We start from the raw sequence: 5,704 nt of genomic DNA, 5'->3' as shown, positions 1-5,704 counted from the left end.
TGTTTGTTTTATTATCACGCAAAATAGTTAAGATCATTATACCTAGCCTATAATAATGAGTGCCGAGTGAGTGAGTTTACCGGAGGCCCAATGCCCTACCCTTTTCTCTTCCCTACCCTCTCCTATTCCTTCCCTACCCTCCCCTATTCCCTTCCCTACCCTCCCCTATTACCCTATTCCCTGTTAAAAGGCCGGCAACGCATCTGCAGCTCTTCTGATGCTGCGCGTGTCCATGGGCGACGGTAGTTGCTTTCCATCAGGTGCGGGTCACCGTTTGCTCGTTTGCCCTTATTTCATAAAAAAAAACCGGAGGCGTGGTTATATTTACAGTAATGGTCAAAGTTATGGTTATAGTTAAAGCCAAGTTAAACTTTAACTTTTTAAATTTCGACCACAGAATTTGACAGATGACAGCTGGTCCGACAAGGCTTTAAATGAACGTGGGCGGGGGCGCTGCTGGTAAAGAACTGTCAAAAATGGCGTTTTTGTATGATGACAGCGTTAGTTCCTTTTTTCGCCACGTTCATTTAAAGCCTTGTCGAGCTCAAGGTTATCGTTGAATATGGTGTCCGTTATTGACTTTAACCTAATATTTGACATTTTGCATTGTAGTTAAAGTTATAGTTACCTTAATTACTTAATTATATAAATATTATCTATTATCGAATATAATTTCGATAAATTAAAGTTGGGAACAAAAATTCAGTAGAAAGAGTTTACAGTTTACTCTAAAAACACCTTAATACAATGAACTCTATACCTACAGATTACGTGGTGTAACAAAACTTAAGAGATCAATACTTAAGGGTGTGTAATGTGTATGGGTCCCCTAGTATACTACTCACTGTGAAAACACAAACAAAATAATACCTGTGTGTAAGAGCCAGTCCACACGGCGCGTTGCGTCGACGCAGCGCTCTCCGCTGCCGTTTGACGCATAGTCTAGTCGGCCACACGGGCGCTGCGTCATCGCAGCGTTATTAGTTAGTACCTGGATGACCGAGCTTTGCTCGGTATAGCAAACACTCATTGACTACGTGTTACTTAATATCGCCATCTGCTGGTCGTTAAAACAATTAGTTGCTAACAACATAGTATTATTATTCGCCAATAGATGTCAGGAAGAGTCATATTTTTCAGTTTATCGATTATCGATAAAACACGAATAAAAAGACATTTTCTGAAAATGATTCCTAGCCAGATCGATTTATCGCCCCCGAAACCCCCTATATACTAAACGAGCTTTTGCCCGCGGCTTCGCTCGCGTTAAGAAGTATTATTATATACAAACTTTCATCCCCTATTTGAACCCCATGGGGTTGGAATTTATCAAAATCCTTTCTTAGCGCATGCCTACGTTATAACATCTACCCGCATGCCAAATTTCAGCCCGATCCGTCCAGTGGTTTGGGCTGTTTGTTGATAGATCACTATGTCAATCAGTCAGTCACCTTTGAGTTTTATGGGGCTGCTGTCCGCCATGTGTGCGTTGAACACCTTGGTTACTTGTATGTAAAACAACGCAACGGCAGCGCTGCGTCGACGTAGCGCTGACGCAAAGCGCTGTGTGGACTGGCTCTAATGCGTATGTATCAGAGAAGTTGATTCATAGGCAGAAGGCGGACCTATGTATTTTGGTCGCTGTCAAACCCAGCCGACAAAAATGATGACTTAAGTATAGTTTTCACAGAGTCAGTAGTGGCTGCCAATAAGACTGGCAGCCAGTATTGGCTTGGTAAATGCCGCGTGTGAACAGTTTCTCAAGCCAGGCCAAACTGTTCACACGCGGCATATGCCAAGCCAATACTGGCTGCCAGTCTAATTAGCAGCCAGTACTGGCTCTGTGAAAACTATACTTATCATTAAGTTGACATAATCCAACCAAGACGTAGGTCCGTATGTCAACACTCAACTGCCTATGAATCAATTTCTTTGATGGTGCAATAAATGATGCAAATAGTTTTTATTATTCGTAGGATGCAAAGTATAATAACAAAGTTAAATAACAAAGTATGACATTGAACTCTTCAACATTATCTCTGAGTTTACTAGGAACCGGGACAGATTAAAAACCAATTTGCTTACTTATTTTAAAACTTCACTGCTGCACTCAGAGACGAATATTAATTTCTTAACTGTAATGAAAGGAAGATTTTGACATAAACCAATTATCTGTCAAAGTCCGCATTAAATCGTCATTAAATTCAAAGTTTAATCATCATTAAGCGCGCGCTGAGTGCGGCCGTAAATGTAATAACTTACTGTCTTTTAACTGAGGGCTTATAATGTTTTAATGAAGCAAAATCTTGAATTCAAACAAAAAAATAATTTTTTGAAGCTCTTTAGTGAGCTAAATTAATAATAAACTACTAGATGACGCCCGCAACTCCGTTGCGCCAAAATTCGTTTATCGCGCGGGAACCGTACATTTTCCGGAATCAAAAGTATCCTATGTCAAGGTCCCGGGACTCAAAGTACCTCCATACCAAATTTCAGCCAAATCGGTTCAGCGGTTTCGGCATGAAGAGGTAACAGACAGACAGGCATACTTTCGCATTTATAATACATAATATTAATATGAAAGTATGGATATTAGCATGGATGACCCCAGCCCACATACCTATACTTTATCATCACCGTTTTAGCGTTAATTTACTAACATTTACAACCACAGAAATTCGAGTTTTTAATACAAATTTTCACCTTTTTTGTCCCGTTGTCATTTTAATTAAAATTATTAAATGCAATGTAAAAACATTCGGTTTTAACGAGATACCCTTAAACAAATTACGAATATTATGTACAAAGGGAAATCCCAGGGCACAGTTTACTAAACGAATATAGGTAAGACAACTTTTTTTTTTTTTCTTTTATAGAATAATTAGAGCAGGGGTTTCCAGACAGCTAAGTTTTTACATGTCATCACTCTGAAGTCATAACATATTAACGGTAAACGGTTGCTAATTGCTATTTCTTAGAATACGGTTCTTTTTTTATGTCCTTACGTAGTCGCCAGTCGGTAGAGCTTTTAAGTTTTAATTTATTTAAATGGTTTTTGACAATTCATTAAATTGTAGCGACATTCTCTATCGACTTTGTACTACTGTATGTTATTTTATACTGTCTATCGACATTGTCCTACTGTATGTTACCTTATATTGTCTATATATTATTATGCTATGTTATATATTTTATCTATTTTCCAGTCACCCCGCTCAGTCACGCTCAGTCTTTACAAAATTAAACGTCTAGTTCTGACACACATATTTTATATACGCTATAATAATTAATGCTATTACACCTATTATTCGCCTTAGCAATTCCTTGCTATTGCTAACAAGATTACTTTCATTCTAAGACGCCTGCAAATTACAGTATTCTGTACTGATTTACTGAATAAGGTGTTCCAATCAGCGTTGGTCGGGCGCATGCCTTTTTAAATTCTCAGAAGTAATAAAGTGCGTTAACGCGTTTGAATTTGTTATGTTCAGTTTTAATAATTCGCTTCGATGCGCTTCGCCTTCGACTCTGCGCTTGACCCAGCAATTCCTCTCAATCAATACAGCAAATGAATTGTCAAAACTGTACGAATTACTAGACATGAATTGCAGGCAGACTTGCATTTTGCGTTTTTAAAAAATGTGTCATATTATGATTCATAATATGATTCTCCAAAGCGACCATTTTAGCCCCGCTGGAGCGGTTGAATTGTTTTAGGAATACGCTTACGCTTTGACTCTGCGCTCAGCGCTAGAATACATTGACCTTTAACTGTAAAAGTGCAGTTTTGATAGCGTAAATTTTTTCTCATCTTGGATACAAAAAAAAAGTTCTTTCGGCGCTGGTATTTGCACAGTAAACTTTATACAAGGGACACATACACACCCTAAAGTATTATCGCTTAGTTTCGTAATTTGTTACACCTTGTAATGAAATAACACGTTAATTGTGACCACGCCCATCGTCAACTAGTAGTAAGTAGGTATAAGGATAAGTCAAAAGTGACAAAACTTGATGGCCTCACTTCCGTTGGTCGTGTAACCGGTTGACAGTCATCACTGGTGCAATTTACTACAACTGGTTACAAATATAGAGCTAGGCAGTAGGCTACAATCTTTTCGGGTTAAGAAGACAATGACCAATTTTGACATTTCAAGGTCAAAATTGACCAACGACACGTTTATGTAAAGGTTTAAGATTGCTCAGGAAAAATGGGAGGTGGGATTTTAAAAATCTCTCTTTAGTCTTTTTATTTTGAAAATTTATGACTGAATGAATGGCTATTATTGGTTTTTAATGAACTATACCTAAGTTTGTATCAACTTCGATCAAATTACATCTAAATTATTATTTCTACTTTTATCTACTTAATCAAAGTTAGCCGAAAACTACTAAATTAAGAGTAATAATGATAAATTCAGTGTTTGTCCTCAATACGTAGATGTAAATATTAAATGTATTTCCCTGTGATAAAGAAAGAATACTGAGGGAATTTACGTAGGTCAAAATGCGTGTACAGTGTAGTGATGTGCTAAATGCTTACAGAGATACGTCAGATTTATGTCGATAGTAAAAACTATTATTGCAAATCTAACTACTTTAAATGCGGTACTTTATTTCATTTTTTAAATAAGTAATATACATAATACAAATAGTTATATCTACGCATAAAGCCTTGTATTGTAGATAACTAAAAAAAAAAAAAATATTATTTTTTAACAAAAAATTGAACCCGACTTCCAAGGAAAAAACAATATTCTTAAAATGACTTAAGAAGTATGAAATAATTCCTTTTCTTCATTAGTGCCTTTTTAAAAATTCGACTAAATCTCGAATTCTGTACTCAATTTTCATTCTTTTCAAGTCGGTACTAGCTAAGTTCTATGTCAAGTATCTCATTTTTGGGCTGGTACCGCCTTCAAAGAAATCATAAAAACTAAGGAAGAGTTATAAGTTATAACTGTGTCAAAAACTCAAAAAATTGTTTCACGAGTCTACAAAATGAGACCCGAATACATGCGTACTAAGTGGATGTATTCGGTACACAATTTTGTGTATTTATAGAAATGACAATTATTGTCAACGGCTTTATTTCGTTTTGAGTGTTAAAGTGTTTCGTAGCTATTGTCATATTTTTGTGTGCGAACCAAATTCAAAACGGTTGAAGTATGGGAGTTACGTTTCCTTAGTTTTTATTTCGTAGCATAAAATACTGTAATTTATAGCTCTTTAATTATTTTGAATTTATTTAAAAAGTATAGCTATTTTCAGATTTCAAATATCGTTCAGTACAAGTCATATCCGTCGCTTTGGCATCCAAACGGATGGACCGATTTTAATCTAGTTTTATTTAGTTTGAAAGCTCACATGATCGACAGTGTTCTAAGTCTATTACTAATAGCTAAAATCATTCTTATCCTGCTCATTTATTGACAAATTTGGGTTGATCCGTTTCATTGAAGGTTTGAAGCAACTTCTAGTGTTTTATAAGTTTTTCTCATTATTTTGTTCTTCAAAATCAGCCCGTTCAGTGTTGAATAATGGGTTTTTTTCATTTCTTTTAATTTTTAGAATCTGCACCAGATGGCGTGACGTTAGACACTTCTAGATTTCCTTCCGGACTCGTGGTCACACCGGTTATCACACCAGTAAGACAAACAAGAAAATACAAACTTGTTTGTCACACTACTGATTGTTCCACACC

This window comes from Aricia agestis, chromosome 14 (genome assembly GCF_905147365.1).
Source record: "Aricia agestis chromosome 14, ilAriAges1.1, whole genome shotgun sequence".
Lineage (NCBI taxonomy): Eukaryota > Metazoa > Arthropoda > Insecta > Lepidoptera > Lycaenidae > Aricia > Aricia agestis.
This window is presented reverse-complemented; position numbering follows the sequence as displayed.